The sequence below is a fragment of the Balaenoptera physalus genome (assembly GCF_965194825.1).
Source record: "Balaenoptera physalus genome assembly, chromosome: 5".
Classification (NCBI taxonomy): domain Eukaryota; kingdom Metazoa; phylum Chordata; class Mammalia; order Artiodactyla; family Balaenopteridae; genus Balaenoptera; species Balaenoptera physalus.
In genome coordinates this window covers 50,524,708-50,548,711 of record NC_138884.1, presented here as the reverse complement: position 1 = coordinate 50,548,711, position 24,004 = coordinate 50,524,708, and the positions used below count along the sequence as shown (strand labels likewise).

Sequence of the window (24,004 nt, the reverse complement as noted above, 5' to 3'; positions counted from 1 at the left end):
GGGAAGAGACAATGTAATAAGCTCAAATTACCCGATGAGTAAGACATTGACTGACCCTGTTGTTCAAATGCCACTTGGCTTCAGGGTTTGAGACTTGCTTATATACCTCTTCCCTAACTATCTTCCCTCTTCCACCCACCTGACCCTAACCTCAGTGCATGTGGAAAACCACTCCCCTACTTGTTCTAAGGAGGCTGAGTACTGCTTTCCTACCTAGTGCTTCCCTGGATTCTTGCTCTGAACACACTGTCCATGCGGACCCAGGATGCTGCCATCCTGCCAGGCTTCCATCACTGCCTCTTCTGATATAATGTTCCTTCTCTCTAATCACGAACACACAAGATTGAACCTGCTTGCGCCCTGATATCAGTCTGAAATAAGGCATGACCCTTTGCAAATGTTAAGTTAAATTATTTCCCCCTGGAAGCCCCAAGATAAGCCCAGACCACTTCCTAATCTCCTACATAGCTATTTCATCATTCATTCAACAAATAGCTATTGAGTGCCTAATATATGCTAGGCTCAGGGCTAGGCAATGCAGATAGAAAGGTAAGCAAAAAAGACCATGGTCCTTGCCTTCATTGAGTTTGCAGACTAATGAGTTTTAATGATCCAAGATAAGACTGTTATTTGTAACAAGTGTTTACTGAAGGTAGAAAGATAAAGGAAAGAGAGCAGTACACAGAAAATACCTTCTGCACCAGCCCAGGCTGGCTTCCTGCCTCGGCCTCTCTTGGTCTAACTCCATTTGTGTAGCGGCAGTTTTTTCTCCGCCACTGGAATTATTATGGACCATTACATGACTCAGAATCCAGGACAAACTCCAGGGACCCAGAGAGAGAATATTTTTCTACAAACTCATTTTTTTTTTTTTCTAAGCACACCATTTATAGAATGACACATATGATATAGATATCTGCATTCCAAGCTTTTTCCAAGTTCCACATCTCTAATATCCTGAATACTTAATTCTCCACAGGTACCTCAGGTTCAACACATTGCAACAAACTCACTGTCTTCCCAAAGAAGAAAAACTTACTGATCGTCGAGGTACATTCTATCTGAGCAAGTAGCTCCTCTGAGAACATAGTCCTACAAGTGAGAAAACAAGTATGAGAGCAAAGCCTTATACATAACATTTTCATATACTTCAACTAGACATCCACCCATCACTGTCATTTATCAGTCATCTTACGTATTTTTTGAACTGTTAAAAATTACAAAAAATATTCAGAAAAGTGCATAAATGTATATCCGTGAACTTTCCCAAAATGACCAAATTGCTTTACAAACTCTTTTAAATCTACTTCCTTAAATCCTCATTTCTTGCCAGGATTAACCTTTCCCCAGGAAACTTAGAAAAAAATAGAATTTCAAGACAGAATGATCAAAACTTTAAAAGTTAAAATAAAAGAAAAGCATGTGGAGGCAAGTTTCAACCTTTTATAAGGAAGAATTTTCTAACAATTTTTGATGTTCAAAATGAAGGAAGTCACCTTGTGATGTCCTTGTGTTCCCGGTGAATTTAAGGTTCTTTCTTTGTCGTGAAAGAATTCAGAGATGAAGGGATAGGTAAGAATCAGATTTATTTAGAGAGAAACACACTCCACTGACAGAGTATCGGCCATCTCAGAAGGCAAGAAGCAAGAAACTTCGAAATATGGCGTGGTTAATTTTTATGGGCTGGGTAATTTCATAGGCTAATGAGTGGGAGGATTATTCCAATTATTTGGGGGAAGGGGCAGGGATTTCCAGGAATTGGGCCACCACTCACTTTTTGACCTTTTATGGTTGGCCTCAAAACTGTCATGGCACTGGTGGGTGTGTCATTTAACATGCTAATGTATTACAAAGAGCGTATAATGAGTCACAAGTTCTACTGGAAGTTGAATCTTCCGCCATCTTGGACCTAGTTGGTTCTCACTACTTTTTGTCATGTACTGTGGCTATGTCATTCTTTTAAAGGTTGTGCTCTGCCCCCTTCCCTCCTGTTTCGCTTGGAAATGTAAACAGGTAGGATGACTATTTTGTCAAGGCTGTGAAAACTCCTATTTAAGGGCTAACACTTGATTCTTTGAACAATGAAAGTGGGAATATTAAAGACACTGTAACATATGGAAAGGAGAGTAATATCAGGGCAGAGATGTTTTCCATTTACAGCTTATATGTAAGGTAGGTGTAGACAAAAGTTTAGGCATCAGAATATGTGTCAGTAGATGGGGCATTGGCCCTAGATTGTGGGAGCAGTGGTGAACCCATTTGCTGCAGGCCTTACATTCTCAGAAGAGACTTGAGCAGAATCTTCGATGAAAACAGTTTTTGCTGCAGCTTCCAAAGTGCTGGTATCCGCTAGGAGGCCTGAAGACATCTAGGATAGTTTGAGTCATATCTTAGGCCATTCTCAAGGGGATGATACTGGCTATGTTGCCAATTATAGAGTTTAACACACCAAATTTGATGTGCCACTTAGGTCTGCATCCTCCTGAAACACAACCAACACCACCACTACCACCACCACCATCAATCAACATGTTAAATTATGCTGGGTAACAAACAACTGTGAAATCCTAGTGGTCTGTGACAACAAAATTTGCTTCTCACTTTACGCTACATTCCTACCATGGATTGGCTGAAGTTCTGCTCAAGTCCCCTCCCTCTGGAATCCATGTTGATGGAATAACCACCAACTGAAACTTTGCCAATTACCATGGTTGAGGAAATAAGAGAATATAAACACTGTACACCAGCTCTTAAAATTTCTTCTTGAAATAGGGTATTTGGTTTCTGTGTTGTGATTAAGATGGCATTTTGATCATATTAGATCTGGGATCCAGGAATAAATGGATCCAGCCTCTCACTAGCAATCTTCTTTACCAGAGCCCGAAAAAAAAAGTGTGTGGAGAAAATAGTAAGAATTCAAAACAGAAACAGACTCACAGACATAGAAAGCAAATTTGTGGTTACCAAAGGGGAGAGGGGCTGGGGGAGGGATAAATTAGGAGTTTGGGATTAGCAGATATAAACTATGATACACAAAATAGACAAACAACCAGATCCTACTGAATAGCACAGGGAACTACATTCAATATCCTGTAATAAACCCTAATGGAAAAGAATAAAAAAAAATAGTAATAAAATACACCATGTTTCTCTGATGTGTGTGTATCCCCAGTGAAGAATTTCAGTGAGTTAGAAAGGACCCCACCAGGAACTCTTTACATAAGCCTGAGAAGCTAGGGACTAAAAGGGGTTAAATACCTGCTCTGCTTACTTCTACTCCACAGCCTGGATCTGAATCTTTTTTTTTTAAAAATAAATTTATTTATTTATTTATTTATGGCTGCATTGGGTCTTCATTGCTGTGCGCGGGCTTTCTCTAGTTGTGGCGAGCGGGGACTACTCTTCTTTGGGGTTCATGGGCTTCTCATTGCGATGGCTTCTCGTTGTGGAGCATGGGCTCTAGGCGCACAGGCTTCAGTAGTTATGGCGCGCAGGCTCAGTAGATGTGGCTTGTGGGCTCTAGAGTGCAGGCTCAGTAGTTGTGACGCATGGGCTTAGTTGCTCCGCACCATGTGGGATCTTCCCGGATCAGGGATCGAACCCGAGTTCCCTGCATTGGCAGGTGGATTCTTAACCACTGCACCACCAGGGAAGTCCCTGGATCTGAGTCTTATTCCTATTACTCCACATCTGCCAACAAGAGGCTGAAGTGAGCACAAGATAGAAGGGAAGGAACTAGAGAGAATTTGTCTCAGAACCTAGTGGGGAGCTGGTCTAGGCTGCATGTCCATTACCGAGTCCCGTGGAGAAAGAAGCCAGAGAACCCAGAGAGAGAAATAGAGAGCATGAGGCTGCCAGTGGAAAGCATGTGGAGTGGGAGGTGGTGGCCTGTCTCAGGAAGGACAGGCTGGGGACCATACCTTCATTTATCTTGGGTTTTGAGGAAGAGAGGTAGAAGGGACTACAAACACATATATCAATACATGGCCCCTTTTCAACAATTTCAAAATCTCCAGTCAAGCAGGGTGGCCCATAAAACTGTATCTTCATAAATCCATAGCAACCAACCATTATAGGTAGATACTTAGTACTGAAGAGAAGGTCACGAGGAGATGCGGTTTCCTAACCATGGTTTCCTTCTGGGCAGGGTTGGAGTGAAGGGGGAGAGTGAGCAGGACTTTAATATGGGATTCTTTCCCCTTAGGCCTTATTATCTGGCAAGAATGACCCTAAATTGAAGCATGTAGATGCATGTAGGGGATCAGTTAATAATCTGTTTTTATTTCTCGGTAGGACGGTATGTCACTTTAATGCTTAGACTTTAAAAAGCTTTTTGTAGGTTGTTGTTTAGGCCGATTCCTTATAATTTTATTCTATATTTTCCAAGCACATACAGTATTTTTATTTTTTCTTAAAGGTGAGAAGTGGTCTGTTATTTACCTTACACATAGAGTGTGGCTAGGAATTCTGACTAGGTGTGAATGTCCTCTCCAGCTTCTGATATGGGTCTCTAACTGCTTCCTTTCCAGCAAGGATTCTTAACCCAAAAGAAAACAAAGTAATGTAGTCCCAGTGAGTTATCCTATTTTTTGCACATAGTGGTTTGTTAATGGCAGGCACCTCTCTTTTTTCTTAATAATAGAGAAGTTTTATTTAGATTTTCAGATATGAAATTGATGGAATTGATTCATGAAGTCATGGTATGTGAGCTTATTTCTGAGGGTAAGAGTAGTAAGAATACTTCAGCAGACTCTAGGTGTGCAAATTACACTTCAGTAGGTCCTGAGAAGAAACAATGAGGGTTGGGATCTTGTGACATCAGCAGGCAGTGCAGTGTTATGGAGAGCAGAGTTATAAGGAAACATTTAACATCAGGAGCTGTGGCCAACTCTTTCTCTTCTCCCCTTCTATTCCCTAAGTAAGTACCTGATTCCCAAGCATCCTCTATGGGCAGAATACTCTTCCCTCTTTCCCTGACCAAATAAAAATACTCCTCTACCCTTGTTAGCTCTGTGGTGAGGTGGTGTAGTTCAGTGTGTAGACTTTGGACCCAGATTTCACAAGTTGATTCTTGTATCACCATACACATGACTTTGGCAAGTCACTTGATTTCAGTATTTTTCTTCCTTGGTTGAGGATTGAATGAGATAATTAATGTAAAGTGCTTAACAAAATGCTGGGAACATTAGAGGTGCTCAGTAAAGGTATGTGCTCTCTATATATCTAAAATTATCATGGGAGTCAAATTTCCCAAGGTCACTTGATTTTTAAGCAATTTGGATACACTGTAAGATCATATGTTTTGTTTTTTTGGTTCAGGCAATATATCACAATATCTGTTACTTCTAAGATGAAGGCACATGAAAACTACAGTTTAAAAAGAAATGTTATCTATGAGGGGTGTCAAAATAAGTTATTATCTGTCCAATTGATCTTAACCTTTTACACTGGATCAACCTATTTGCACACACACACACACACACACACAAAAGTTTAACAAAGCTCTCTTTATAGTCTCTACATATTCTAGGTAGTTGCTCAGGATCCTCTTCTCTCTTTTATTTCCCTTTCCCCATTCATTGTTCCCAGATTTTAGTTGGGCTCCCTTTTGCCTGGCCCTGGATTCTAGGATTTGGCATCACTTTGAAATTTGCTTCTGGCTGTTTCCGATTTGATAACCTTTGAGACACAGCCTTTCTGTCATTTTGGGTCTTAGCACCTGCACCATGTCTCAGCTCTTCTCATCCTGTTGGTTATAGGGTCTCCCTGCTAATTGCAGGAGTAGACCTTGGCTGCCCTGAGCCAGAGCTGCTGGGAGACCTCTCCCGGGACCACAGACCTTTGGTTCACCCAGCCTGGCACTAAGCAGCAGTGTCTCACAGGTTATCAGTTAGCAGTGTCTGGGGTTTTCCTCGTGATCCCACCCCAGTTCCGGAGACTCTAAGAATCTGCCTGCCCACCAGGGTTTCAAATCTTTTTCCACGGCAGTGGCAGAAAAGGAGCTTCCTGAGGGACACAGCAGATCTTTCCCTGAGCAGGTGCTTAGCGATCATCAACCAGGTGGGTTCCTCCGTCTGGCAGGGATGTGTGCCCCTCACTTTGGTTGTGCCACTGTCCGTCCTGCCCTGAGTCGCTGTTAGTGTGTAAAGTAAACTTTGTCATGCACCTACATTTGAGGGACTTGTATTCTTTGCTTGTGTCCATTTTCATCAATCACAGTACTGTCACCCTTGTGACCACTGTACCCCCTTCCAGTCCCTGGTTCATACAACTCAACTCATGCCTGAGAGATCCCTCAAGACCCTGAGACGGGAGCCAAGAATGAAGACATTCACAGGGACTGGTCTACACCGGGTTGTAGATTTTTCTCTCTGTACAAAAACAAACACTTGTTTTGAGAACCTAGGGAATTTAGCTAGACAGTGAGCTTTTTGAAGTCAGGGACTCTATCTTACTTATGTTCTCCTCCCACTCCTCCAATGCCTAGCACAATATCTGGTACGTAGTAGTGTGAATTTTAGGAGCTAAATTAATTACACTTCTTGCTTTCCTTCTTAAGTTGGGAACCAACTGAGAAATAGACAGAGGAGTCAGACAGCTGGAAATCAATAGGCTGCTGTTAGTACATAAGTTGCCTTTGTTCAGAGTAGAAAAAGGCATCTTTTCCTTCCTTTGGACATATGAGTTAGAAGAAAACACCCACTCCTGGGAGATGATTGTAAAGACGGACTGCCTCTGGGTGGATAAGTTAGAAGAAAGGTGTGGGGAACTGGCTTGGTGTGCGGAAGCTGGGCTGGATTTAGTGCCTGCTTGTCCCAGGACCAGTGCCTTTGTGCCGATGCTTCTGGAGATCAAAGCAGGAGGATGTTTTATATTTTTGTTTTGTTTTTTAATAGTAAAAGTTGAATGACAGCATATTGCATAGATACACCACCATGATGGGCTTTCTAATAACCTATCGTTGGAAATTCCCTGGTGGTCCAGTGGTTAGAACTCAGTGCTTTCACTGCCCAGTTTCAATCCCTGATTGGGGAACTAAGATCCCACAAGCCTCATGGCCAAAACAAAACAGTTCTGAGTGTACTCTGATGCTTTTGCAAATATGTTCCTATAAAAGGGTTTCATCTTCAAGGAATTCATGGAAAAGACTCTGACAAGTACAGGTTTCTGGTAACTGACTGTACTGCTGAACTGAATGAATAAGCATTTTCAGAACTCTAATGGAAAACTGATGAATTCATAAAAGTGCTAACAAAAGATCAAGATGAAAAAAAAATTAATTACATGGGACTGAATGAACTGATAAGGATGATTATAATTTTTGTGACTTTCTGTTTGAATAAAAAAAAAATCCCACAAGGACTCAGAGGCAAAACATATACAAATCAATTTTCACTGCAAAGTAAAGGAGCTGTTACAGTGGAGGATTACTGAACTGAATGTCAATATTATGACATAGTATGAGTGTGTTTCATGTTTGGTAATTGCAATCATTGTTGCTTTTGTTGTGGTCATCCATTTACAATGCTTGGTGTCAGTCTATTTATCTCTTGTAACAATAAAATACAATGTGTGTGTGTGAAAAAAAAACAAACAATTTAAAAAATCTATCGTTAATTGAATTTACCATTCAAAATAGTAGGGTTCTCCTTTTAGGAATAGAACCTGGGCCACTATACTAATCACATAGCAGAGGGCCAACCAGGCTCTGCCCTCCCTACACTGGTATATATAAACATGAGGCTCAGAAGAGGCTCTGCCAAGTTTGCTCAGGGCTTTTGAAACCAGCCCTGCAGGTTGGGCTCTGCAGGGCCTTCCTGGGGACAGACTCCTTGTGTCTTCCACCTCTTGTTTGCAGAAAAGCTTTAGCCTTCTAGGCTGTCCCTGAGTTTCAAAGAGCAAATTTAATCAAAGAAGTGAGAAAATGCAGAAAAAAGGAGAACAGTCAAGCAGGACAAAATAATAAGTTTACCCGTAAAACAAAGTCAAGAACCTTTAGTTCCTCCTCAATGGTCATATCCTTGAGTTGTTTTGCAGATACTAAAATCCCCTCAAGTGGAAGAAGTTAACTGCATGCTGACCACCAGCATGGATACCTCATGGTGGGTTCGAACCAGAGAGTTGGTGAGTGAGATTCCCCAAAGCATCAGCATGTTACCTCACCATCAACCAATCACAGAATTGAGTACAAGCTGATGACATACCCTGTGACCCTCTCCTTCACACTGTCTTTAAAAACCCTTCCCTCAAAGTCATCGGGGAGTTTGGGTCTTTTGAGCATCAGTGGCCTGTTCTCCTTGCAATAAACGCTGTACTTTCCTTCCCCACAACCTGGTGTCAGTAGATTGGCTTTACTGTGCATCAGGCAAGTGGCCCCACGTTTGGTTTGGAAACACTTTCTCCCAAAGTCCACAATAGTATACTTCCTTTCTTTTCCGTGGGTAGAATGAGTGAGGAGGTGGGAAGGAAGCCATGGGAATTATTGTTGCAGAAGTTCTTACTCATGGAATCATGAGACCAGGAGAAAGGAGGTTCTCAGGAACATAGTACTCAGAATAATGTTTCCTGAATGAGTTAATACATTTTAAGAAGAGGCAGATATGAAATTTATTGCATAAATGTAGTTAAGAAAGAACAATGGTAGAATAGTTAGGAGACAAATTTTGTGGCTTAAATGAATTTTTTTTTTTGGGGGTGGGGGTGCGTGCTGCGCAGCATGCGGGGTCTTAGTTCCCTGACCAGGGATTGAACCCGTGCCCCCTGCAGGGGATGCAGTGGAAGCACAGAGTCTTAACCACTGGACCACCAGGGAAGTCCCTTAAATGAATGTTTTGTGACTTGCTAATATATCAGGAGTATGTAAACCATACTTGGCTTGTTATCTGGAGGGTTTTTGTTAACCCTTGACGTTGGAGGTGGGGGGATTGACTACTGATAAAGGAACAGAAAAAGGGCCTTTTGAAGGGCTTAACTGTTCAGGGAATGAGTTGGAAAGTCGATTTTGGTGGAGAAAGATTAATCAACTCATTTGGAAACCATTCAAATTTGACTAGAGGGAGAGGAGTTAAGGAGTAAGAGCAACGATTTCTCAGCTTGGGTACATTTGAAAAGACTCTATGTTTAGTGGATATAATGAATTAACTTTTATTCCTTGGAAGGGAAAAAAGAGATACCCCTATGAATTCTCAAGTTGCTGCTTCAGAGGAGATACCAGTCAGAATGTTACACAAGAGAATGATAGAAGAAGTGAGAAGGCTTATTTTTGGGCCTTTTTTGGGGACTCTGTGTGTGTGTTATCTTATTTCTTATACTCTAATTACATTAATTAGGGTTAATTCATATTTATAAATTAATTAATTCATATTAGTTTATCAACTTAGTCAAGGATTTTGAGGTCCTAAAACACATGAAACAAATGAATTTTGATGGTGGACGAAAAGATCAGCTGTTGGGTTGGCAGTGGGTGACAGTGGAGTAAAGATGGGGAGCCAGGAGGCAGGGGGACAGCGGTACCTTCTTGGAGGTATTTGAGCTTAAATTAATAATCTATTGCACCATAAACAACTACTTCAAGATTTAGTGGCTTAAAACAACAGTCATTATTTAGCTCATGGTTAGGGTATGGGATCAGCTTGGTAGTTTTCCTGCTGGTCTTAGCTGGGCTTACTCATGAATCTCTGGTCACCTGCTGCTTGTAGATAAGATGGTGGGTCAGCTGGGGAATTGGCTGTTCTCAGTTGGCCTCCCTCACATGTTTGGTAGTTGGCTGGCTGTTAGCTAGGGTATCTCAGTTCTCCTCCAGTGGCCTCTTATCCTCTAGCAGGTGGCAACAGGCCTGTAAAGAGATGGTTTCAGGTTTCCAGGTGCAGCAAGGGAGCAAGCACCAGCACTTTTAAGCCTCTGCTGTACCTCATGTTTGCTAATGTCCCACTTGGCAGGTCACGTGGCCAAACTCAATTCAAAGAGTGGAGAAATAGACTCTCTCTTGATGGGAGGCTCTATATTGCCACAGGGAGGGGAGGGATTTGATGCCATTTTTACCATCTACTACAGGACTTTAGGTTGCTGGGAAGGCTGCAGGTTGGAGAGAAAGGAAGAGAGGGGTCTGGAGAAGGGGAAAGGTAAAGATGATCTTTGTCTACTTCAAAGCTTTTCCTGGGACTGCCCCTAACTTGGGCTAAATGCCATTGTGTGGTAAAAAGAAATCTGGCAGACTCGGAAACTAAAGTTCATACCAGAAATTACTGGGAAAGGGAAAACTAGTAAAGGAAAGTAGTATGGTTGATTACAGGATACATATTGCAAAAACATTTTAAAATTAAATGTTACACAGGACTCAGCCTTAGATATTATTAGGTATTACTCAGATATTAGATATTACTTAGTCCAGTGATCTAGATCTTGTATTACTCTACCTTTATCTGGATAGGAAAACTGGATTACGGGATGTTACCAAACTCATAAAATTGTGTGCAAGAAGCTTGAAAAAACCGGAATCATACTCATTAAAGCTGAAACTAGACACTGATTAAAGAGTATCATTTTCCTTATTGTTGTGGAAAACTGAGGTAAGGGTAGACATCTTATAATAGTTTCTTTATTATCAGCTGTGTCAAGAAAATAAAAGGACAGTGTTTGTGGCATTACTGAATTGTGCATGCTGGAGCCTTAATGAGATGATTAATGATCTGAGCAGCGCATCATTTCAGAAATGGGAGGAGGTGGGGAATGGTGTGAGGGAGCTGCTTTTCCTTCAGTGAGCTCATCTATCAAGGGACTAAATTAAGACAGCAAGTGGAGCCAAGGGAAGAACTTGGCTCATTTTCTCCTCATCTGGGCCTTATCTTCTCTAGGTAGCCTCAGATCTTGAGGCCTCTAAGTCCCAACTTCCTCTCAGTAAATTGAGGATGTTATTATTCCTGAGTAGTCTTACTCAGGAATCTACCGTAAAATCAAGGCGGGGACTTTACATCATCCAAAACTCCTCTGCCTCTTTTGTCTTTGTGCTTGTTCATCTGATTTTCTTTAATTGATATTTTTTTTAGAGAAGTTTTAGGTCCACAAAAAATTGAGGGGGAGGTATAGAGATTTCCTGTATAACACCTGCCTTCACTCATACATAGCCTCTCCCATTATCAATATCCCCCACCAGAGTGTATGTTTGTTTGATTTTTTTAAAAAAGCTTTATTTTGAAATAATTTCAAACTTATAGAAAGGTGGAAAGAATAATAGAGGGCTCCCATATATCCTTTATACAGATTTAGCAATTCTTAATGTTTTGCCGCATTTGCTTTTTTGTATTCTCCCTTTCTCTCTCTCTCTCTCTCTGTGTATGTGTGTGTGTATATATATATATATATATATATATATATATATATATATATATATATATATATATACACACACACCTATATATACACACACATATATATATATAAAATCATTTGAGAGCAGGTTGTATTATTATTCCCTCTGACCTCAATACTTTATTATGTGTTTCCTAAGAAAAATGATATTTTCTTAACATTATCATAGTATAGTTGTCACATTTAGGAAATTTAATATTGAAACAATGCTTTTCTCAGTCTACAGTTCATAATCTAATTTGTCAATTATCCCAATAATGTCTTTTTTCTCTCCAAGATCCAATTCAAGATCCTGTATTGCAATTGGTTGTCCTATCTCTGTAGTGTCCAAATAGATTTCCTCAGCTTTTAAAAAAATCTTTAATAATAAATTGATATTTTCAAAGAATACAAGATAGCTATTTTACAGACGGTTCATCACTTTGGGTTTGTCTGGTGTTTCCTGATGATTAGACTTAGATCATGTATTTCTACCTGTACCCAAAATCAATGCGTTGTGCCTCTCAAAGTACTACATCCGGTGGCACACAGTGTGCATCTGCCCTTACTGATGATGTTAATTCAATCACGTAATAAGGGTGTTGTCTGGTTTCTCCGCTGTATAGTTACTATTTTTCAATGCTAAGCGACCTGTGGGGAGACACTTTGGGACTATGCACATATCCTACTCCTCATCGAGCTTTTCCCCCTTGGATGCAATGATAATTCTTGTTTGAATGAGTCTTTATTATGATAGTTGCAGGGTTTTCTTTTCTTACCTCATTCCATAACTTTATCTTTCTTTTTCCACAGTTGAAACTTGGTTCCCCACATTATCATCAAATTATTTATTTTCTCAGTCTTACATTACCCACCAAATAATTTTAGAATAGCTACACCAATATCATGATGAAAAACAAACCCACCAGGAAAACCTCAAGACTTTTTGTAGTTCTTTTATCCCCTAGATTGTGGGTATAATGTCAAAATGCTGTGCTCAAAAGTTATTTGGATTGGTTCTCCTTTTTTCCCCTTCTATGCGGTATTTATCCTTCCCTAACTCCCGCTCCCCCCCCACCATCATTGTTATTAATTTAAACTACAGTGTGTTAATTTGTTTCTGTGTCTATTAAGTTTTAGTTTTCTTTCCCATCTCCACTCCATCCTTTCAAACCTAAAATCTATAGCCTACTGTTTTAGTCTCCCAGGGATGCCATAACAGAATACCATAGACTGGGTAGCTTGAACAACATAAATTAATTTTTTCATAGTTCTGGAGGCTGGGAGTCCAAAATCAAGATGCTGGTAGGGTTGGTTTCTCCTTCTGGTTTACAGATGGCCACCTTCTCCCTGTGTCCTTGCATGACCTTTCCGCTGTACTTAAGCACCCATGGAGTCTCTTCCTCTTATAATGACACTGGTTCTATTGGATTAGTACCTCATCCTTTGACCTCATTTAAACTTGGTTACATCCTAAAAGTCCCTTCCACAAGTGATGTTGAGGGTTAGGGGTTCAACATATGAATTTTGGAGGGTACACAATTCAGTCTGTTCTACCCACTAGACTTTGGCTTTCCCATGAAGCTCTTGATACTGCTTTTGAAATTCATTGAGGCGGCTGACTCCTTTTGATTCAGTTCCTTCCTTGTTCACCTGTTTATATGCTTCCTTATTTATTCTTTTCACAATTCATCCAATCATTCATTTTTTGAATAATTTACTCATTCAAAAACTATTTATTGAACACCTACTAAGCATAAGGCACTCTGCTAGACATAGGAGATATAATGGTGAGGAGGAAAACAGAACAAAGATAAGTCCCAAGAGTTTATAGCCAACTGGGGAAGTCTGACATTGATCAAAGAGTCATCCAAATAACGATTGTATTTTTAATTTCTTAAACATGTAAGATTACAATGCAGTTGTGCTCCAAAGAATATATAAGAAAGTTTAAAAGGAGGGAATTGGTGTATTTGGTGTAGTCAGGAAAGGCTTCTCCAGTAAAATGATAGTCATGCTGGATTTAATGAAATGCCAAGAGTTAACTGGAGAAAGAGAAATAAAGGAGAAGGGGAGGTGGTCTAATAGGGAACTGATGGTTCCTGGCAAGGGAACAAAATACCCTAAGGACTATCATTTTAATAATCTGCACCAATACCATCAGATCCTTTGCCAATAGTCCTGCATTGTTCACTTTTCCCATCTCCAGCAGGGTATTAGTTCAACCACCTATAGAATAGTGCTGCTGTAAGTCACACCTTTATGTGGATTAGCTCCACTGCAGATTCATTATCTCCAGTAATAGCAGCCTGTGTGCTGATGTTTCTGTGTCTCTGGGCAATTCTCTTTCTATCGTTGCTGCTCAAAAGCTAATTCAAACCTGGCCAAGTTTCCTTGAGCAAACTTGCCCATTACCTCCTATGAATGAATTTTCCTAACACACAGCAAATAGAAGCTGTTATGTGAGAATACCCTACATACTAATTGCCCCATATGCTGGTGAGTTCAGTGCTATCTCTCCAGCCCCCTTACTTCCGAACATCCAATTTGTCATCCACTCTTGTTCATTCAACCTTGTCGATATCTTTTAACTGACTTTTTTTACTCCATTTAACTACTTATTTCAGACTCTTGACATCTCTCTCTTAGATTTCTACAAAAACCTCTTTAAATATTCTACCCTCTGCCTCCTGTCTTATCTCCTTTTAATTTATCCTCGATAGTGCACTAGAGACAGTCTCCAGTATATTATATTCTGCATTAACAGAAAGAGTGTGGGCTTTGGGGCAGAACAAGCTCTGCCATACAGTTATATGTCTTTCTGCAAGTGACTTAACTTCTTTAAGTTTCAGCATTAAAAAAAAAACACTGTAAAATGAAGATAATAATACCCATACTTGGTTCTTGAATGTAAAATGTGCTCAAGCATTATTTAGTGTCATACTACTAACGGTTAGCATTAAACCAAGGGTCGGGCATTGTACTAACTGCTTTATGTGCACTACCACATTTATATTTTCCAGATGATGAAATAAGGCACAATTTGCACAAAGTCACACAGCAAATAAAGTGGTGAGGAATTCATGCTCAGTCAGTTAACCTCCAAAACACCAGCTCTTAACCACACAACTACAGCTATTATGAGAGATAGGGTGGGAAAGTGAGAACATTGTGAAACTTAGCTTCGGTTCTTAGCTGCTAGATGAACTTGGACAAGTTTCTTAAAGATTTTGAGCATCAGTTATTTTATCTGTGAAATGAGAATATATACCTACAACATTGTAAAGAGAGTTAAGTAAGATTGAATTATATAAAGTAAATGGCATGTAATATCACTCAGTAAAGAATATCTATGATTATCATTATTTCTAGCTTAAAAATAGTTATTTAGCTACTCTGTTTAAAAATCGTGTTGCTCTCCCTCTGCGTCGTCAGGATAAAGTCTACCGTCTTCAGCATGGCCCACTAAGCCGTGCATTAACGCCTCTTTCCCTCATCTTCCACCCCAAGGTTTAATAATGATCACTTGCTGTTCTTCCAAACATGCATTGCTTTCGTATAACTCGCTGCCTTTTTTAAGGCTGCCTTCTTGGCCTGGAAAACTGCCCCTCCTTCTCTTGCTCCCACCCCTATATGTTATCTTTTGTCTAACTCTCATTCTTCAATACTTGGATGACCTCCACCCATCCCCCCTTGTTTTACAAAGCCATGTTTGGTTAACATCTTCAGCTCTCCCAATTATACTTGAATGACCTTTCTCAGATGCCTTTGTAAGTGGGCATCCATTGAATCTCATTTCACAATTGTTTACTGGTCATTTTTCCTCACTAGACTGTGAGCTATCAGAGGGCAAAGAATGTGTCTTTCTCATCAGTATTCCAAGACTTAGCACAGTGTGACTGCTCAGTGAATGCCTGATGTGTGAGGATTAAATGCAATAATCAGAAGTATAGAGGGCAGGTATTTAATAATAAATATTTTTCAACATTTTAATAATTTTATACATTTATTACCCAATATATTCTATTAATAATATTTATTTAATTATTTATAATATGAGGGTGATGCTTGTGCCTTTGTTCCCTTGTACACATTTCAGAATTTAAGCAACATGTTTAGTGAAGTCTTTCTGCTACAGTTTATTCTATTATCAGTTGAAGTAATTATAAAGTGGTTCTGCAGACTGCTTATTTTCCTCATTGTCCAGACACAGTGAAAGTCTCCAATTATTATTATTATTTTTTAAGCACGTTCATTAACCAAGTGTAATGTCTTTTGTTAGGCTGTTAACTGACCTAAAATAAGGGCATTTCCATTAAATAAAACTGAAAAGAATCAGCAAGGATTAATGAAAAAATGACATAAAGAAATAAACATGACAAGCAACACAAAGAAGTTTGGAGATCCTTTTAGAAAGATACAGTTTGCCAATCTGACTCTCTTCTCTTTTGACGAAGATTCAGTGCTGGGACCCCCTGCTGGGGAGAAGGTGGAGGAGGGAGGGAGGAATGACAGGGACACAATTTAAATGTTTTGACAGCATAGTCAAAGAGAGTGAATTGCTGCAGGCATTTGCACATTTTAACCCCTGATGTAACAGCTAGAATTCTTTCTTGCACTATCTAAATCCAAGAATCAGCTCTTTGGAAAACTGACTGTCTCCTGCCTGCCACAAAAAAAAAAAAAAAAAAAGAAGTGAAAAATATCAGGTAAGCAAGAAATTGAGTACATGTGTCTCTGTTAGATAGCAGTAATTTATTGTATTTTAATTTTCTTATTTTCATCTTTCATTAGATTGTTATCTCAGATATAACCAAGAGTGCTAGAGCACTGTGCCTTATTCTCTTGGGCCCCATGTGTAAAATTTCAACAACACATTCTGACAGGATGAGCAGATTTAATGGTAAGGAATTAAAAAGCCCACTATGATTTAGTTCCAAAGTTGACTGAATTAGTCCTTTGAAATTCGCAGTTGCTTCAGGTCATTTCTTTTGTCAAAACAATGCTTATCGGAAGAGGCAAGTCAATCCACAATAAGATTCTCATTGTTGGGAGAAGGTGTGGTTTTTTAGGATGACAGAAACTTTCTATTCTCCATCTCCCTCTTTTTCCTCTCTCTCTCTCTCTCTCTCTCTCTCTCTCATCAGGGCGCATAACTAGGAATGGGTGTCAATGAGAAAGTGTTGCCTGCCTTATCAGTAAACAAGGGATGTTGCAGCCATCCAGCCACTACAACCAGCCCAGACGGTGAGCCCTGAGGCTGCCCGCTGCCAAGCCCTCAGTCACCGCATCCACCCACAGCGATGCATCCTGAGGAGACTGGATGAAAAAGCACAAGGATACTGGCCCCAGATAGCTGAGGTGCTTATCAAAGGAATGATTTCAGTGAGCTCAGACTCTTGCATCTTCCCGCATATAGAAGAGCGCTAAATTCTTTAACTTGAGATGTCTGGTTTTCTTTAATTAACAGGAATCTTTTGATGTTCTGACTACCTGGTCTTTGTTGCAAAACCTCCTGTATATCCTGGCTCCTTCCGTAACTCTTCAGAGCAGTTCCCTTAGGGCTATCTTAAGTTCTCAGTTTTGTCTGCTGAATAAAACATAACTCAGCTTTTACGTTGTGCATTTTTTTTTTTTTCAGTTGACATGGGGAAAGAGGAGTAAAGGAAAAGCGGAATGTGGTATTTGGGACATGGCTTCATATAGCATTTCATTCTACAAGCAGAATTTATGTTGTTGGACTGACTACTGTATGAAATGAAATCCAGTAGCACTAGGCTTTGGGTAGTGTTATTAAATTTCAACTCACAATTCACAATCATCTACTGCTGTGTTAGGCACGTTGGAGAATTTAAGAGCAATAAAACAATGTCCATCTGCCCTCTATCCCTATAAATGAGCTAGGCAGGAGTGTGTAATTCATCAAACAAAAATGTCTATTTTATAATTTATGAAGCTAGTAGGAGTTTTTGTGAATAAACAAGGCCAGAATTAAATCATTTAAAATGAATTTTTGCCTAGATTGAAACATTGTACTGTGAAATAAATTTTAAATTTTGGGAAAAGTTTGATTTCTAATAAACTGCAGTACTTCCCCCTTCTCTTTCATTACTGTTTTTCTTTCCTGTGGCTTTTCGTTTCGAATTACTAAAACTTCATGATTTACTTCCTCTTTGCTTTGATGTAGTAAAAGAAAATAACTGAAAGTGCCAAGAACCTAGAGAATCAAGCAGTCCAGAGTTGGACAGAAGGTGCTTATTGCTTTGCTTGTCAGAGTGGTAGTTTCCAACAGAAGGCTTCATGGGATTAATTTGAATTTCTTGCCTTCTTACGCTTGTAAGACAGCCACATTGTTAGGCACCTGTTTCTAGTGGTACCTATTTGCCTTGAAATCGCTCTTTCCATTGTAATGGACTAAGCGGTTGCTCAGCCTTGAGAATAAACAAACCTCCTTAAGCACTTAACTCCCTCCTGGGGAGAGACTTCCGGAAAGGTTCATTTTGTATCACAGCTAGGGACAACATTCATAATGGGCGAGAACAACACCTATTTTTTTTGTTTGACTGTGTGGCATGTAGGATCTTACCTCCCCAACCAGGGTTCAAACCCACGCCCCCTGCATTGGAAGGGCGGCGTCTTAACCCCTGGACCTCCAGGGAAGTCCCTACACCAAATATTTTTAAAGGAGACTAATTAGGGGATGAGCAAGAGGAACTTTAGCTGCAAGTTGTAGAAATAGAATTTTAGAGGTGGGAATAATAGTGTTAAAGGTTTTTTTTCCTCCACTCCATAACTTTCATAAGTAAAAATTCTCTGGCTTCAAAGCTGTCACCAACAAACTGAACTCAGGCAGGGATTATGGCGACTGGATGTTAATGCCCATGGCTATAAATTTGATCACTTTCATTTCCAAATGTTTGTTTTCTTCATCCTGTGCCAGAGTAGAAGGGAGTATTTGCAGACAAAGGTTCCTGAATAACTGTCAAAATGTGTTCACTCACTTATTTATTCCTTCATTTATATGTCCAGTCAGGCTTCTTTGGAATATTCACTTGCTGTCAAGTACTGTATTAGTCAATACTTTGCCTTCAGCACAGTTTCTAGCTTTGTGAACTGAACTGGGGTGCAGTGAGGTGAGGTGGTCAAGGGTGATGATGAAAGAAGAGAAGAAATAGTTTCAAGGACGAGTATGATATTTGGTACAAGAAAATATTCTCAGTATATTCTGCTAGAGACAATAGATAATAGAAACTGCTGAATAACATTTAGACATATCTACACTTTTGAAGGACAACTGTTGAGTCTCTGTTAATAATAACTCCAATTTAAATATTTTGCTTGGGTTTCATTTCATTATATAATAATAGCTAAATTAATTTGTATTGTTTTTAAAAGCTGTATATTGATTCCAACATTATGGATTCAGCCTCGGGATGTGTCAATTATTATATATACAAGCTATTTTAACACTGATTAACCTCTGCCAGAGATTACTCTCCAAAAATCTGTAGGACTTTCCATATTAACCAGAAAAATAACCAAATGTAGTGTTAAATTGGTTAAACAGGGGACCATTCCACTGAGGAGGCGCTAATGCCATGGTGGCTTACATAAGCAAAACACAATCTAAGCCCGCAGATGCCTCAAGGTTACAAAATCAAAAAGCTAAGGACAACAGTCACAAACCAGCCAACTAGGCTTTAAGCTACAGGTAATCAAATAATTTCCTTTTTTTATTTCTGTACTTTATATAAGTCTTTCCCTTGGCTCCTGTCTGCTGAGTACTCTTAACCATTTTCCATTTGGTGCTGCCTCATTTGAGTCAATTTTTGCTCAGACTCTTAACATTTAAAGACATAGGGAGGGGGAAGCGTAAGCTGGGACGAAGTGAGAGAGTGGCATGGACATACATACACTACCAAGTGTAAAATAGATAGCTAATGGGAGGCAACCACATAGCACAGGGAGATCAACTCGGTGCTTTGTGACCACCTAGAGGTGTGGGATAGGGAGGATGGGAGGGAGATGCAAGAGGGAGGAGATATGGGGATATATGTATACGTATAGCTGATTCACTTTGTTATACAACAGCAACTAACACACCACTGTATAGCAATTATACCTCAATAAAGATGTTAAAAAATAAATAAATTAATTAATTAAAAAAAAGAAATGAATGAATGAGATTTGACTAAATTTAAAAAAATAATAAAAAAATAAAATATGCCTCAGTTTATCTTTTAACAGTTTGTGGCTACTTCATTTATCTCTAACAAATAATAATTGAACATCTGTGATATGCCAAAAGCCTTCAGAGATGAATGAAATTGAATTCCTGATGGCAATATACACAAGATACACTATAAAGTTAAACCTATGTAGGAACAAGTAGTTAATTGTTCTTAGCTCTGGAGAATAGCAAATCACCTCAAATCATTTCACTTCTCTGGAAATTTCCTTTCCCAAACAGAGGATGAGTTCCTACAGTTTTATAATGGGCAGGGGGTGGACATCAGTGCCAAGGAGAGCCAAAGCAGTGCCTGACAGAACCCCTTTAGAGCTCTCTAATGGGGATTTGTAACTGGGAAACAGAAATGCAGATGAGTTGATAAATTTGCTGTAGCTGGCCGGGTGTGGCTGTGTTTGGGTCATGGGTGTGAAGGAGCAGGGAGTGGAGGAAGAGAGAGAGTTTATTTCCTGGTCGCCTTCCAATTCTAAGATTCAGCTATGTGATTCTGAGTGTACTTTCTGCCTTTGAGGCCCTTGAGATACCTCGGATATATATTTTTTCTTTTTAAGTAAAAAACCTCTCTATACTTATCCAGTTTGAGTGGAATTCTTGGCAAACCTTCACAGAGTTCACACATTTACTCTTTTTGAAAAACTCCCACTGCTCCAAGGTAGCATCTACTAAGGTTGATATGTGGTATCTATTCAAATATGGCTGGTTTTGACCCTCTCCAAATAGAAACACATTCGTGGTTTCAACATATTTTAAGACTGTTATTTCTAAGCAAAAATTTTTAGAAAGACTTCAAGGTTTTCACAGGTCCTGGACAGAACTTCTAAAGAAACAGCATTTTCATTGCCAAATATAAGTGAATCAGAAATGACATTATTTCCCCTGAAAAATGCCAGGGAATATTTTCTCCCTATATGGTTGTCCGTATAATGCTTTAACATCTTTCTGAATCTTACCCTGTGTATTCAGTCTGCAACTTTATCTTTTATCTGCAGTAGTTTATAGGTTTTTTTTTTGCCTTGTATAAGTAAAATGTCAAACCATTCCTCTCTGATGTTCGCAAATGTATAATTGAATAAACCTATTAAACCATAAGTACTTGAAGATATCTTAACAAGATCCATAAATGGCATTTAGAATTGTTTTTTACTAGTATAAAAACATTGTGAGAAAACAAAATTGTAGAAGACATATTAGTCTACTGAAAAAAATGTATTTAAATGAACCAAAGTAAACTTCTATTAACAAGATAAGTTTGTGTACTTCTCAGAGTTCTATTTTTTCTAAAAAGGAGAACTCTTGAACTTGGAACATTCATCAATTTAAAGATTAAAAACAGCTGAAATTAGAATTTGATATATGATTCACTCAGCCTGCTGTACTGTAACTCACTTCGATACATACAAGTTTATTATGACAATTGGTTTATTTCTGATGAATGTTGCTATGAAAATTTCTCAATAACCACAACAACCCCCGTAAACTCTTTTTAAAAAAAAAATAATTAACTTTTGGCTGCATCGGGTCTTCGTTGCTGCCCGTGGGCTTTCTCTAGTTGCTGCAAGCGGGGGCTACTCTTAGTTGCAGTGCGCGGGCTTCTCATTGCGGTGGCGTCTCTTGTTGTGGAGCGCAGGCTGTAGGCACGCGGGCTCAGTAGTTGTGGCCTTGTGGGCTCTAGAGCACAGGCTCTAGTGGCGCATGGGCTTAGTTGCTCAGCGGCATGTGGGATCTTCCGGGACCAGGGCTTGAACCCGTGTCCCCTGCACTGGCAGGTGGATTCCTAACCACTGTGCCACCAAGGAAGTCCCCCCCCCCCACCCCTACACTCTTAAAAAGCAAATGACTGTAATTTTATTCAAAGGCAAAATTCTTGAATTACTCTGAGGTCCACATATTTTATTTACACTTCATTTTCTACAGTTATCCCTCTTGATTCATATTAGAGTTACCCAGAAATCACCTGGGTTCATCTTTGTTTAAAAAAAAAAGTGAAAACATAGCAGATGCATTATAGTAATTATATGACAATTTCTGCTGCAGGCAAAAAGCATCTTTCAGGCATTTTAATTAAGCCAGTGGTGTTTTCAGCATGCTAACAAATATTCTCCATTCGATCTTCACAAAATACATATTATAACATAAATAATCACGAATAATGTGGTAAATTGCTTTACATTTTGAGGAAACAACCTTTTTCATATAATCTTATTTTAAATTGTAAATTTCTACTTTTCAAATAAACTCAGGAATAACTATGTATAATTTAAAGAAGACACGAGAGGCCAGTTATTTTGAGAAGAGATGGATTTGGGTGCAGGCTTCCACTAGATTCAGTTTTCATGGATTTATTTTTTTATTTTTCAAGAATAGATCAGTAGAATATTTATGAAATAAAATTATTTTCTTAATGATAAATTCTTTATAGTATCAAATTTTATTGCAGTTGTATTATAAGAACTAAATTATTAATTTTTAGTTAGTAATAAAATGTCAATAAATATTTTAGTAAGAATAGAACTTGTAACTGGCTTTGTTCTGGTAACTGTAATAGCCACTAATCTTAATTTCTAGATTTTGAGTAGTCTGACTTTTGGTTTATTTTGGCATTCTTTTATTATTTTTTCACTTAACATTTTACTTTCTTCTACGATAACATTCTTTTAGAGGTGTCTTTCTACAGGAGGGTCTTCTGTATGCAAAGTAATTCCTTCCATTAACATTCACTTCTTTCCCTTGGTACTGAACAGTTATGAATCCTTTTGGTTGCAAAGGTAGAATAAAGAAGGAACAAGATACAGGAAGAGAGAAAAGGAAAGGAGTGGAAAAATAAAGGAGATAAAATGGGAACAGGTGAAGAATTTTATTTAACAGAAGGAGGTATAAGTAAAACCATTAACTTTGGAGAAAATGAATGGATGGGATGAATGAATGAGTAGATAAGTATTAAAACAAAAAGCATAGGATAAAGCAAATATCCTATGTTATTCATTTTAGTTAAAGGAAATATAATCTCATGAATAAAAAGAAGTTAAATTCTCCTGGAAGATATTAATGTCAAAATATCTATTCAGGCTTGTCATACTTTAGATAAAAGCATAATCTTGCACCATGAAAATATTCTGATATCTTTCTTTTGTAAACAATTTTCTGGGACAGGAAACTCCATCAACTTCGTGTTTCAATTACAAACCAAATTAAAATTATTTTAGAATAAAAATGGGATGCATCTTCATTTAGAAGCCAGATGTCTTATTAAATATAATTTCCTCTGTTGGCTGCTTTATATTAGGGGGCCGATTTAAAACAAGAACAGCTTCTGTGAAATATAATTATACCCCTTGTGTGGCTTTCATGGTCATGGAGGCTGGAATATGAAAGTAATTGACAAACAAATCTGCAAAGAAGTTTTTTTTTTTTCTAAAGCAGTTGCTTAAATCCAATCAGCTATCATTTTCGTTGGCTATTCCAGAACCTTGTATTGTGTAGATTATGTTGGATTGATTGATATACCCATTCAGAGTTTCCTGTTATGGCTTCTAGAAAAGCGTCTCATTGCTCTATTCAACTTTCAGCCATCAAATACTTATTTGGTGGAGAATTTACATGTTTTACAATTTTCTTAGTCTCATATTTAAAATGGATGCAGTACCATTAAAATCAGAAGCATAAGCTACATCTGGTGTTTGGGGGTTAGAGTTCTTTTTGTTTCTTTCTAATGTGCACATTCTGGTTAAAGAATGACTTCTTTTGCTTATTGATTATTCTGATTTTACTCTTTCCCCTCTTTCTTAAAAATAATCTTAAAGCGTGTATCTTCCAGTGGGTGGTATTTACTGTCCTTTTTCTGTTGCTTATGACTAATGAGTTGGAAATTATTGGCAATTGGAAAACCTTGGCAGTAAGTGATTGCCTGCTTATTAAAGTTTACTCAGGTGCTCTCTGCATTATCCACTGAACAGAACCATGGAATCCAGAAGCTGACTGTTTAGCTGGTCCAACAACCTGTCTAATGCTCTTGGTCTAGGGGTTCATACACATCATGTCTGGACACTGGCACAGGTGAGGAGCCCATTCCTCCTTTGGACCACTCTGTCAGACAATTCTTCATTAGATTGTTCTGAAGTCTCCCTGAAGCTTCCATTTATTGATCACAATTCTAGCTAATGGCAACATATAGAAACTTCCTTCCATTTCTCGCATAACAACCCATCAGCTGTTTTGCCCATTTGAGTCTTTTCTTTCCCAGTTCCTTCACTTGTATTTCATAGGAGTCCCCTGACCAGCCTGGTCAATCAGAAACTCTAATACGGGGCTTCCCTGGTGGCGCAGTGGTTGAGAATCTGCCTGCCAATGCAGGGGACACGGGTTCGAGCCCTGGTCTGGGAAGATCCCACATGCCACGGAGCAACTGGGCCC

General features: G+C 38.9%; 1 long non-coding RNA gene across 1 annotated transcript; it reads left to right on the top strand.

Annotated features, from left to right (window-relative positions):
• The first annotated feature begins 10,376 nt into the window (after positions 1 to 10,376).
• On the top strand, positions 10,377 to 21,228 carry LOC309661549. The gene is made up of 3 exons (XR_014264068.1): positions 10,377 to 16,249; positions 16,494 to 20,293; positions 20,485 to 21,228. It is a non-coding gene; the product is annotated as an uncharacterized lncRNA (long non-coding RNA).
• The last annotated feature ends 2,776 nt before the right edge of the window (positions 21,229 to 24,004 follow it).